Genomic DNA, 14,237 nt, shown 5'->3' on the forward strand with positions numbered 1-14,237 from the left:
ATGGCTGAGGTGAGCCAAAGTTCAATGCCATTGAATAAAACTTTTCAGCAAACTAGATAGCTAGTATTCAGATGAGTTTTTTTTTCTTCTTGTCTGCCAGTTGCGTGTTGAGAACATCCGGAAGGAAAAAGACATTCTGAAGCAGGTGGAGAACAGACTGGCCCCAGGAGAAAGAGTCCATCCTGACCGACGCAGCGGGGCCAGAACCTCCTGCTTACCAATCTCAAATCCATTCAGGTACAGTTTGTCTACCTATCGCTACCAACTTTTTATAAATCACTCTTTGCTTTTATTTCCTATTTAACTTCCTCATTGTGTCACCAGCTTACCATGGAAACGCTCTGAGACGGATACCAAGCAGCGCTACAATAACCAGATTCAGCGTCTGGAGAAAGATATCGTCCAGCTTAAGAAGGAAGCTGGAACAGGAGGTGGAACAGAGACACCACACTGGAACGCCACCAAGATGTAAGCTTTAATATTAGGGGTGACTTTCAAATGTCAACTACTTGGTGAAACGGTCTACACCTGAAAGACTAATTTCCTTCATTTCTGTTGACTAGACTCAGCTTCTGGAGGCTAAGAAGCAGTTGGAGACACAGACAGCACTACATCAGAAGACTAAAGAGCTGCTAAGAACTGCTGAACAGCAGGTCACCTCCATGAGGCAGCAACTGAACAACACCGAGAACCAGAGCACAGCTCCTAAGCAGCCTGTGAGGACGTTACCCAGAGGTAAACATAGAAGTTGGAAAATGAAATTGTGGGTGTCATATTTTCCAGTGCTTGATAACTCAAGGTCATGTTATGTGCAATTTCAGCTCCTGGTGTTCCTCAACAAGAGGTGGATGAGCTCCGTGCATGTCTACAGCAGGCCGAAGAACAGAACTCCGACCTGAAGGAGCGTTTGAAGAATGTCAACACCAACCTAGAGCAGTACAGATCATTGGTGCTCAGCTTAGAGGAATCTGTAAACAAAGAGAAGCAGGTATTAATCTGCTTCATCCTGTCCAGATGTTTTTACTGCAAGTCCTAAGTGGCCACAGTACAAACAAATTTGCCCAATGTTTCACTTGTAGTTGGGTGAGCAGGCACGGACCTCCACTGACAGCCAGCTGAAGACCGCGCGAGAGTTGAACCAGCAGCTGGAAGCCCGGCTGGTGGAAGCAGAAAAGGAAAAGCTAGAGCTCCAGGAGGAGAAGAGGAAAAGCTGTGGAGAGCATTGAAGAACGGGTATGGAACGTACACGGATGGCACGTCCATTGTTTTTGGAGTGTATCTGAATAGGAAAGTTCTGAGGATTGAAACCATTTGTTTAGGTGAAGGAACTGAAAAGGAGCATGACAGACATGCAGACAGAGCTGCAGGATGCCCTACAGAGAGCTGTGGAAGCAGTGGCCCAGGAACAGAGAGCCACTCAGGACAGCAAACTACAGGCGAGTGTGACACTGCTGGATAAAAACAGCTTATTACCCACTGATTCTCTTCGATGTTTAATCACACGTGTCTTATTTTGGGCTCCAGGCTAAACTGGCTGCAGAGGCTCAGAATAAATATGAGCGAGAGCTCATGCTGCATGCTGCAGATGTGGAAGCCCTACAGGCCGCCAAGAAACAGGGACAGCAGTCAGTGCAGACCTTGAAGCAGCTTGAGGACAAGGCTCAGAAAGCTGCATCTGAGCTGCGTCAGGGCCGTGTGGACTGGGAACAAAAAGAAAAGAGACTGAAGGTAAAATCAACTGGTTGGCAAAGGTAGAAGAATTTAGTAAAAGGAACTGGCTTATGCATAAAGATGTTAGAGAGCCTTGGAGATAATCATAAATGAAATACCTGTGCGCATTTCTGAACAAAAAAAAAATATTTTGAGGAATGGTTTTAACCAGTCAGTTTTTTACTTACATTTTTTGTCCAGACCATGGAAGTAAATCAGAAACGAGGCGGTTTAGTTCTCTAAATTTTTTCTAAATATCTTATTTTGTCTTCCATTCCAAGTTCAGAACGAATTCAGTAAATGATGACACTGTTTTTCAGTTTTGTGTGGACTATCCCTTTAGCATAACAGCCTTTGTAGAGCTCATGCTTGGTTGACAACTTCTATATTGTTTCTTTTCAGGAGGAACTTTCTAAAGAACAGAAGAGAGCCGAGGAGCTGCAGAAGCAGAACACCATGCTTCATGATCAGATGGAAGACCTGAGCAGCAAGATAATGGCCTCCACCCAGCAGCAGACCGCTGGAGAGAGCAGTCTGAACATCTCTCTGAACGAGGAGGGCAAATCTCATGAACAGATCCTGGACATTCTCAGGTAAAACCCTTCATCAAGCGCAAACCTCTCAATTAAAATGCCATACAATACTAAACAAGATTGGGGTAATACTCATGTGGCCTTTCTTTCCCAACAGGTTTGTACGGCGGGAGAAGGAGATAGCTGAGACCCGGCGAGAAGTGGCGGAAGTGGAGACCCTGCGATATAAACAGCGCATGGAGTACCTGGAGGGAGAGCTAAAGGAACTGCAGGATAGCCTGAATGTGGAGAGGGAAAAGCTACAGGTCCTAAAAGTTGTTTCAAACAGTTTTCCCAAACTTTCTGTACATTTGCTATTGGTTGGACTAACTGAGAGCTCCGCCAGAAACCTTTTTTCAAACAGTCTTTATATATAAAAATATATTTATTTATCAGTTTTTTTTGTTTTTATATTTATTTATTTGTAGGTTTTTGTCAAGTCACCTAACTTGATCTGATTGATCTGAAAAATTGCATATCTTTCAGTCAGTTAACATCTCTATCTGCAGGTAGCAACAAAGACCTTGACACAGCAGGAAGACATAATGAAGCGGATGGAGAGTATGAGTGCTCTGACTGAGACCAACAAGATGCTGAAGAATGAGAAGAACAGACTGGAGCATGAACTACAACAGACTCAAGCAAAGGCAAGACTTTAAGAGCACATTGTGTGCATCACTTCTTGGGACCATTTCCTGTCTTATTGATTAGTTTAAGAGATCTTCAGAGGCCAAGAATCAATCTCTCCTACAGGCACCTTCTTTACAATTTAGAAATAATGTCGTTTTAAGAAACAAGGTAATTGTTTATAGGTAATTAGAGGCTTTGCAACATGACTCAACCAGGGCACCGGGGCCCACTAGAGGCCCTCAGCAATCATCCAAGGAGACCACAGGAGTCTTAAAAGTATTTAAATTAATCTTTAAATTAAGTTTTATTTAAAAACACAAAGAAACAATATATAAACAGGAACCATATTTATTTTGCCTCCTCAATAACAATGGGCTTTATTGAAGAACATTTAGTACTTAATTATGGAATCAGAAAATGATTAATATATCAGTACTCCTAGATTGTCTGAAAAGCCTAGTTGTCATTACAGTAAAAACGTTGAAAATATTTATATAAAATACATGAGATGTAGTCTTTCAAATATTGTGTTGGACAACAGGAGGGCTTTAAGTCAGAAAGGTTGAGTGTCTTATATTTGTTCTAAAACAAGTCAATTAATCATGAAACATTACTCCGCTATAAGTAAGCTTTAATGTAGAAGTCCATTTATGTGTTTGCAGATATATCTGTTCATATTTGTGTATAATATATTGTTTATTTGCTTAACTATCATATACCCATATATATATATAAATATACCCATAAGACTGGTTTTGTGGTGCAGGGTCACATATGTATAACATTGATTGTCATATGATGATGTAGATCCGTAAACTGGAGGCAGACATCAAGCCCCTGCAGGACTCCAATGCTGAGCTGAGTGAGAAGAGTGGCATGCTACAGGCTGAGAAGAGACTCCTGGAGGAGGACGTCAAGCGCTTGAAGACTCGAACACAGGTCTCACTGTTCACGCATGGATTTCTCTACCTTGAATGTAACCTGTAGAATCTTATATTAAAAAACACCAGTATGTTTGGTCCGTTTAATTCAGTCAAACTGACTGGTAGTGTGGTTTTCAGTATCTAACTCTGTAATTTAATTGGTTGTGCAGCAACTGCTTAGTCAGCAGAAGGACAGTGATCAGGAGGAAAGTAAAAGGCTTAATTCTGAGAGGGAGACCCATCTCAAACGCATCCAGCAGCTCATAGAGGAGACGGGGAAACTCAAGAATGAGGTGGCCAGGTCAGAGTGCTTGTTTAAATCATGTGACATTTGAAAATGTAAGAATTTTTGTTGTTGTTAGTTTTATGCAAGAGGTTTTAACACCGCAATCTTCATTCCCTGCGTGCCAAACAGGAGCCAAGCTTCAATCACAACAGCTCAGAGCCAGGTGCAGAACCTGCAGGATAGCCTTGGGAAGGTCACCACTGAAAGAGACAGTCTGAAGAAGGAGCTGGAGGCAAAGAACGTGGATATCCAGGAGAAACTCAAAACCATCACGCAGGTCAAGAAGATCGGCCGTCGGTACAAAACCCAGTATGAAGAGCTCAAAGAACAGCATGATAAGGTACATCACAATTTATGGTGGTTGTTCTTTTTTCATGTTTACTAATTGAAGCAATGAAAATGTCCTGAATTCATCGGAGTCTGTCACATCTCTCTGATAGATGGTGGCAGAGGCTGCGTCTAAGCCAGCACAGGAGCATGAAGACCGTCAGGCCTCAGTGCAGGAGATTCAAAACCTGAAGAGCTCACTGAGTCAGACACAGAACAGAACCTCCGAACTGGAAACTCAGCTGGACAGCATACAGAAGGTACTCATTTAAGACTTACTGTGCTGCTCTGACAAACCAGTCTACCCATAGGTGGGATAAACTATTATGCGAGATGATTCTTTCTTGCATTGGTATCTATAGAGGCTAAAATTGTGAAGCCCTCTATTGGATCAATCAGGAATAGCCATATATTCATGCTGAACAAGTACATGAACACAAGTTAGTAGAATGTTAGTAGAACATTAGCCTTTTACTGAATGTGTTGACCTCATTAGGTCTGAAATGCATTGTAAACCCAAAAGATCAACCGTGAACAAACCTCAGTTGTTCTTGCGGAAGCTTGAATAGACTTGAACAGCAAGACACACAAGAACAAACCTCATTGGTTTAAGCTTCTTTGTAACATATTTGATGTAGCCTGTCTGTGTTGATCATTGTTTATATGTGAATTAAAGGCTTAATTGTGTATTTAATTTTTGGGTGGCTGAATTCTTTTTAAACAAAACTTTTTAAATGAATCACAACAGTTAATTAAGTGGCTCAAAAGTAATGCTTTTACAGATCCACAGTTGTATAACCCTTCAGAGCACTGGGATATCCAGTCTCGAGCTGTAAAAGAACAAAGCTCTCAATCCCAACCATCGCCATTGTGGGCTTCTCTGGTTTGCCTCACGTTATATAACTGTAATAAAAGTGTTTAATCCAGGAAGTGAGAGAGTAATGGAGTGTTATGTGTTCATTAACTTTTGAGACGTTGAAGTGAGAAGTTAGTTTAAAGCGTTTTTCTTTTTCTTTTTTCGGGTCCTCTTTCATTGTTGCTCATGAAGCGTTTGTTGACTTCATAAAAGTGATGAATTGAATAAACTCAGTAAAGACTGTCAGTAGTGCATTCAAAACATGTGGTGATGTTTGTGCGTACAGACGGTGCAAGAGCGTGAAGCTGAGGTGAAGAGCCTGCAGGAGCAGCTGGCGCAGGTGCAGCCGGAGCTCAGTCGTCTGAGAGCAGAGCTTCAGGAGAAGAGTAACCTGGAGGAGCAGCTCCGACAGCAGATCGCTGAGAAAGAGGAGAAGACCAAGAAAGCCTTCATGGGTGCCAAGCAGAAGATCAACCAGCTCAACAGTTAGTAAACCAGAACACGCTTTAATCTCGCTGATATTCCTATGGTCCAAAGCAGTTTAGTCCAACCAGATAATCATGACCATTTTTTACAAGTTAATGATTTAAAGGGGTCGTAAACTGAGAAATCAAATTTCCCTTGATCTTTTGACATCTTTTTAACAGGTCAATGAACTATAAAAAACATCAACATTCAATTTGAAAAACGTACAATTTTCTCATTAGTTTAAAAACCGCTTTTATTGAAACCAAGCTCAAAAAACAACTTGTTTTGGATTGTGCCACTTTATGATGTAATAGTGTGGCTGAGCCCCGCCTCCGCAGGAGAAGATTTATGCCTGCTTCTACATCACTGCCTCTTTAGTGGTAGGTGGAGGGGAAATACTAGAGAGATGCAAACACAGGGTTACTCCATCAACCTAACCATACAGATGACATTACAAGATTTTAAGACGCGGTGTAGTGTAAGTTGTGAAAAACAGTCTTTAAATTGCCTTCTTTGTGATCCTAACATATCAAGATCCCTGCTGCTGCGTCATGTAGCGAATCAATTTCTCTTTCAGGTCAGAAGCTGCGCGAATGGCTATATGTCAGAATTTGATCAGGACATTAGTTTACTGTCTGGGATTTGTTTTCAATCCGTTCTGCATCCAGTGTTAAAACAGATTTTCAGATTATAAACGGGTTCTGTTGTCTAAATTCACATTGCGCCGCAAGCATCCAGTGTAAAGGAGCACCAGATCGTGTCAGTGAAACACTGTTTGTTTGATTTACTTTGCTATGGATTCATTTTTTTTAAACCAGGCAGTATGATGCAGACTTTTCAGAAAAACTGAAAATAAATGATGATGCAGCACTGAGTCTAACTAGAGTGGATTCAACCGTAATTGTCAACACATAAGTGTTAGTAAATGTGTTTTTACCACTGTTGTATTGTCTGTAGCAGACTGTTAAGACTGTTTAATCCAAATGACCCAAATTATTTTCAGAGTACTTCACAGCAGTCAATCTGTTATTTTAATAAACAAATCTTTTAGCCAATCATAGCAGTGGGCATTAACTTGCGAGTCTTAAATCTGCCCCGCCTATAAAAACAGACCTTTCTGCAGACAGGTTCAAAAATAGGATAAAAAATTACCTGTTTAATTCTAAATTCCTATTTTTTTTTAATGTAAAATCAGACTAACATTATAAGTGAACCTCAAAGAAAATGATAAAATAATAAAACATTAAATATTTAAACCATATATGTAAATGGGAAAATATTTTTGACATGTTTTGAAAATGTATTCTTTATAATATTTACAGTATTTCTTTTGTTGGGCTGAAAGATTTGACTCTTGTATGCAGGGGGATATGTACATTTTTGTCTAATAAAATGCTCTTTAGGATGCAAATGTCCTCCCTCTCCCTAGCAAGTAGCTTTATTTACATCCTACATCCAATTGTCTTGCATCCTAAAATCCCTACATCCAATGTGTTTTAGGTGCAAAGGAGCAGCTGGCAAAAGAGAATGAGGAGCTAAAGCAACAAAGAGAGGAGCTGGAGGTGAGGATGAGTGCGCTGAAGTCCCAGTATGAAGGCCGGTTGAGCCGGCAGGAGAGAGAGCTGAGGGAACTCCGTGAGCAACAGGAGAGACACGGAGATCAGAAAGATGAAGCTCAGGACCCTGGCCAGAGCAAGGTACAGCACCACAAATGCACTATTGTCTGACCAATGTATGTAGAAATACTGTTACGTATGTTGAAACATATGTATGAATACTATGTGACTTTTTTTGGCATTGATGGGTTTTTACTATTAGGTTTTATGTATCTTATAAGAGAAATCCTAGTCTTTATTTACTAAATGAAAGTATTTATGTAAATGTCCTTGGTAAGGATAAAAGTAATTGATCTTTTCCAGGTTCAGGAGGCACAGAGGTCATCAGATGCTCGCCAGATCACTCTCAAACCCACACCTGCTGCTGACAGAGGAAGGTAATGATTCAGAGCCACCTAATTTTGCAATGCGGAAGTAATCTGTTTTCCGTGAATGTGTAAGACTTCTGCATCTTTTATTTTTCTAGTGGTGTTAAATATTGTCTCTCTCTTTTCCAACTGTTAACAGTGCCAGTACATCCGAGCCGCCCACTGCCAACATCAAGCCCACACCAGTGGCTGCTGCCCCCAGCAAGCCTTCACCAATTGCAGGGAGTAAGTCTACCCCTAGGGCAAGCATCCGCCCAATGATAACACCCGGACCTGTGACCACGCCCACAGCCACAGTCATGCCCACAACACAGGTGGAAACGCAGGAAGGTACGGGTGGAGTTCAGGCTTTGACATCTGATAGGATATCCGTATTAGTGCATGAGTTTTAAATTGTCATTGTTTTTTTCCATCAGCTCTCCAGTCCACAGAGAGTCCAGTGGAACATGTGACTGTCTTCGGCAGCACCAGCGGCTCAGTGCGTTCCACCAGCCCTAACATTCAGACTACACAGCCAATCCTCGGCCTACAGCAGACACAAGCCACTGCCTTCGTCCAGCCCACTCAGCAGCAGACCAGTCTGGAGCCAGCAACGACCGTTATGGAGGCAGTACATAGCTCACAGATGGAGAGGCCATCCACTTCCACTGCTGTCTTTGGTTCAGGTACAAAGAACAGTGAAAAGGTCGTAAACATTTGAAGCCGTAGGATCTAAGTGTACGCATTCAATTAATCCTGCAGCCCTAATAAACATGTCATGTGCATCTTTTCAGTAAAGCCTGATCTGTCATCAGTATTAAATATCCATCACATGCTTTCATATGGAGCAGAATTTACTACACAGAGCTGTAGTTCACTGACAAGCTACGTAAAATACCGTTCATAATTGTAGACAATATATGATCGCGATAATGAAATCAAAGATATCGAAAGCTGTTTGCGTAGCTTGTCAGTTAGCTACGGCTCTTTTTGGTAAATGCTGTTCCATCTGAAAGCACATGAAAATACCAAATAATAAATTAATAACATGTTTTTACTCCAAACTCACTACATAACATCAGTCGAGTGTTTGAAGTAAATCTTTCTGTGAGATGATGTAGTTTCTGCTGTAAAGCGATTAATTGCATCCAAAATAGGTTTTTGTTTGCATAATGTGTGTGTTCCGTTTGTTCTGTTTATATTTATTATATATATATATATATATATATATATATATATACACACACACACATAAATACACACATACAGTATGCATTTTGAAAATATATTATTTATATTCTATTTATATTCATATAAATGATATTATAAATAAATATATTTCATATATATAAATAAAATTCTGAAATATGTAAATGCATGTGTATTTATATATACATAATAAATATACAAAGTACCCATACATATATTATCTAAACAAAAACGTTTATTTTGGATGTGATTAATCGCAAATAATCGTTTGACAGCACTATTACGCAGAATAAGGCACGCAACATATTTCATAGTATTCTAAGCAGTGATAGACTGCTCAGACTATGTTGATTAGTATTGCATTATTATTATACCTTATTATGATAAACATTTTAATAAGATTAACCATATATTAAATCGGGTTTTATTTATAATTTGGGAGAAAATGGTAGGTATGGGTCACCCATCCCCCCCCCACCGTACCCCCTTTATTACTATGAGGTTTCTGACTAACATGTCATTCTTCTGCCAGTGTCAGCAACTGCAGGCTCATCTGTGCCCAAGCGAGCGCGAGAGGAAGAGCAGGAGAGCTCCACCGAGGTGACTGACACCACACAGGACGACTCCACCCACCAACCCATCACGAAGAAGCTCCGTATCATAAGAAGAATAGGCCTGGAGGTGAGCAGTGTACGTACATGAGCAACTGTCATCTTGTGGGAGTGGATCGTGTTATTAGTTGAGAAATTAGTTTGATTTATACTGGTAACTTATTTTGTGAAAGAGATTATAATGTACACTGATTGCACGGCATATATGCTTTTGCTTGAAGCCAGTGAAGGCATTCTGATACAAACAGACACCACATCTTTCTATTTAATTACCCAGTCTTTACAAGCTCTCAGTACATGTAAAATATAATTTTTTTTTGTTGTAGATGCAGCACTTGTGTTGCTGAAAACACTCACTGTGGTTATAACCTTGGCAATTAAAAATAGACCCTTTTGATTCTACATCATCCTGCATTGCTCTTTTTCTAGGATGCTTCAGGCACTGAGGAGAGTAATGATGCTATGGGTGAAGCTCCAGGAGAGAGCCAGCAGCCTCCTGATGCCAGTGAGGTAACCGTTTAACCACAACCACTCATCCCAACAATGAACAGCCAGCGCACTGACCTTGTCTGTTCATCTCTCACAGGAAGCATTTCCCGTGTTAGGTGAGGGAGACGAAGAATCTTTGTCTCAGTCTGTCCCGATGGATCAGGTGAGTGAGTCCCAACCCTCCGAGTCTCAGATCAGCGGACAGGACTCCATCGAGGAGTACAAGCATGACGTCATCATCATAGAGACAGATAGCGGCACTGAAGAGGAAGAGGAGGAGCAGGGGGAGCCTGGAGAGGTCCGTGCGTGTGTTTCTCAGAGAAACAGAAACTGTGTCATTAGCAGCGCTTATTAACCTCCCTTTATTCTGCAGTATGAAGACGATGATGATGCAGAAGATGAAGATGAAGATGGTGATGGAGGGATGGCAGAAGCAGCAGACGAGAGTAATGAAGGCAGTGGGAGTGCGGATGCCAATGATGCCTACGAGGGGGATGAGGCAGAGGTGACCCCGACTTTTCTAACCCTCCGATGCACAAAGCTTCTGTTGTAATGAAAGCCAGTTGGCTGCTAGAAAACAAGCTGTTCCATTGTGCCACTCGGTCTCTGCAAACAGTTAGTGTGATCGCATCTTAACCTTTTAGGGTTTTTTATATACTGTATTTTCCGATAAGTCGCACTTTTTTTCATAGCTTTGCTGGTCCTGCGACTTATAGTCAGGTGCGACTTATTTATCAAAATTAATTTGACATGAACCAAGAGAAAACATTACCGTCTCCAGCCTCGAGAGGGCGCTGTATGCTGCTCAGTGCTCCTGTAGTCTACACTGAAGACATAGAGCGCCCTCTAGTGGCTGTAGACAGTAATGTTTTCTCTTGGTTCTAAATAAATTCGATTTATAGTCCAGTGTGACTTATGTTTTTTTCCTCATCATGACGTATTTTTGGACTGATGCGACTTATACTCAGGTGCGACTTATAGTCCGAAAAATACGGTATATATATTTTTATAGTAAGTTTCTGTGAAATGATTGTGACTACTTTTGGCTGGTTGTTGTGACGTGATTTTGTTGTGTTGGCAGGGTGATGGAGCAGCTGATCCAGGCATTGACAACGAAGAGAGTCAAGAGGCATCCGATTCAATCCAGAAGCAAGCGGACTCTCAGAGCAGTGGTACAAAAAAACACACACTACTGTTCCTATTCCTATTTCATGCTGATGCTTTGATACACTGCTCATCGAAAGTCTGGCCCGCTGTGACTTTTAAAAAAAAACATGTCTAGACTATGAAAGTGTGCAATATGGTGCCTTTAGGAGTAAGTGACAAATCTATGAATATTGAATCCGAGTAACTCTTATGTGTGTTCCCAGGTGAAGCTAGTGTTAGCACCCTGGAGTCGTTCCCTGCTGAGCCAGTCCCCACCACCACCACCACCACATCCTGCCTGGGCCTACGGCTTCCCCAACCCCCCCGGAGACCACATCACACCCCACCCCCTCGCCTCAACATCCACCCCGTCCCTGAGCTCGGACCCCCCATCATGCAGGTATATAGCCCATGTCCCGTACTTTGAAAGAAGCTCAATCATAATAATTCTTATTTGTTTGCCCGAACACAGCATCAATTAAATACTTTTTATATCACAGAATTTTGATGACTCTACTATTCTTTTGGACAGAGACAGTCTGGACAGAGCAGACGGCCCTCGATGGGTCGTGCACCCCAGCTCACGCCTGGAATCGGAAGCATGGTGAGCGATCCAACCAATATAAACATCCTGTGTCTTGGGTGCTTCATAATTTCTGACCGAGTGTTTTGGTTCTTTCAGCAACATTTCTTTGACGATGATGACAGAATGGTTCCTAGCACTCCCACCCTTGTGGTGCCACACCGTACAGATGGCTTTGCAGAGGCCATTCAGTGAGTCACAGCAGCTTTTAACTCATTTATAGCATGGAGGATACATCATTAAACATCTTGATTAATGATGCATCCCCCCATCTCAGTTCCCCTCAGGTAGCCGGAGTTCCTCGCTTCCGTTTCGGCCCTCCTGAGGATATGATGCCCCAGGCCAGCTCCTCTCATTCTGACCTGAGCCATCTGGCCACACATGGAGGCGAGTACAAACACAACACTAATTCTAGTAAATATTATAATTACTGTGAACACTGAGTAATCCCTGGCATTCCTTCTTTCTTTCTTCAGGGTTGGGCATGTATGAAAGTCCTCTCTTCCTGCCTGCTCATGAAGAAGAGTCTGGAGGCAGGAGTGTCCCCACCACCCCTCTACAAGTGGCTGCTCCGGGTGAGCAGCTGGTGGAAGTCCTGTCAGATTTGTTTGGCTGATATGTTTCAGTCAAACCTAACTGCTGTCTTCCTTTGATTCGTCTTGACAGTGACCGTATTCACAGAGAGCCACCCCTCTGATGTGTCGGAGACGGCCTCTCAGTCGGTCCCCATGGTCAGCACGTCCACCGGCAGTCTGAGCGCACCAGGAGAAGCTGTCCCAGGGGACGATGGAGATGACGTTTTTGTGGGGGAGGCTGAGAGTGAAGGGTGAGTTTCATGCTTCACTTCGGAGTGGCTCAGTTTTTTCAGGGGAGCTGTAGTAATCGTGTTATCTGTGTGTAGGGCGAGTAGTGAGGCATGTCTCGAGGGCCAGTCGGAGCTGGAATCTGCACAGCCGACCGATGATGCAAGCATGCCCTCCACTAGTCAAGAGCCCACGTCCAGCTCCACAGGTACACACCTTTTCACTTTTTTCACTACTTCTGGATCTTTTAATTTCTCTATTATAATGTCAAATTAAATCTGATCTTATTGAGTCTAAATTTAAATAAATGTTCTTATTTTGTTGGGTTATAAAGTTGTTGTGTGTTATTAAGGGGAGGTTTAATTTAAACATTCTGCCTTATTTACACTGTTAAAGAGTTGGATTATTAACTCTTTAGTTAATAATCCGGGGAAGTCATGGGCTAATGGTTAGAGAGTCGGACTCCCAATCGAAAGGTTGTGAGTTCGAGTCCCGGGCTGGTAGGAATTGCATGTGCAGTTCTCTCTCCACCTTCAATACCATGACCTAGGTGCCCTTGAGCAAGGCACTGAACCCCCCAACTGCTCCCAGGGCGCCGCAGCATAAATGGCTGCCCACTGCTCCGGGTGTGTGTTCACTGCTCTGTGTGTGTGTGTGTGTGTGTGTGTGTGAACTTCGGATGGGTTAAATACAGAGCACAAATTCTGAAAAAAGTGTGGGTCACCATACTTGGGTGAATGTCATGTCACGTCACTTTCTATTATTATAAACATGGCCAAAATTTCTAAACTTGAGTTAGACGTATGACAGTATTTCTGTGCCGAATACCCTACATCAGTGTTTGTATGAGTTTTTGAAGGTTTATAGTATACTGTAAGAGTATGGGGGGGTGATCATTTTTCCAACTCGGTGAATCACCAACTTCTTTTCCATTCTTTTTCTTTCTACCCGTAAGTATTTGACGGTGTTTATCACCACATTTCTCTTCCTCTCTTAGATCCCAGCACCAGTAGTGGTCAGGCCAAACCTGCGAGCCGGCTCCTTCCTCAGCACCAGCTGCCGCGCAGGAACCAGATCATCAGGAGAGGTCAAGAGCCCATGCTTTTACATCCATCCTCTTACTCATTCATGACCTCTCAGTATATCATCAGTCACATTTCTCACAAAAAGCAACACAGACTGGTTTTTAAAACTTTTCTCTCTCTTTTATTTTTTATGAAGCAAAGGTTACGTGAAATGCATACAGAAGCTTTTCATTTGTCAGTTTTGTGCTTAATTTGCATAATTTGCTATAGTTTGTTCTATGAAAACAGATGTTTTAATAACTTTGGATGTCTACAAAGATCTTCAGTGTAATTAGATTTGGTTTGTCTGGGTCTGTATCTCAATTCTTTTTTTTTTTTGTCTTGCAGGCGGTGGTTTTCCTCGTGGAAGTCGGGGTCGAGGACTCAACAGAGGCACCCCCTTCTAAATCCACTCGCCCTTCCCAGCGTCTGCCCAGCAGAAACACGGATTCAGCCTACTGCAGTTTTACTTTAATGTGTTCTTTCAGTGTGTTTTAAAACATTGGTTAGACTTATTTTATATTTTGTGAGTAATCATACTGACGCATTGTTCAATGGTTTTTGCTAATAAATTGAGAATCTCTCTCACCATGTAGT

General features: G+C 42.0%; 1 pseudogene; it reads left to right on the forward strand.

The window, feature by feature from the left end:
* LOC113040364 (nucleoprotein TPR-like) lies at positions 1-14,228 on the forward strand (annotated as a pseudogene).
* The last annotated feature ends 9 nt before the right edge of the window (positions 14,229-14,237 follow it).

This window comes from Carassius auratus, chromosome 2, assembly GCF_003368295.1.
Source record: "Carassius auratus strain Wakin chromosome 2, ASM336829v1, whole genome shotgun sequence".
Lineage (NCBI taxonomy): Eukaryota > Metazoa > Chordata > Actinopteri > Cypriniformes > Cyprinidae > Carassius > Carassius auratus.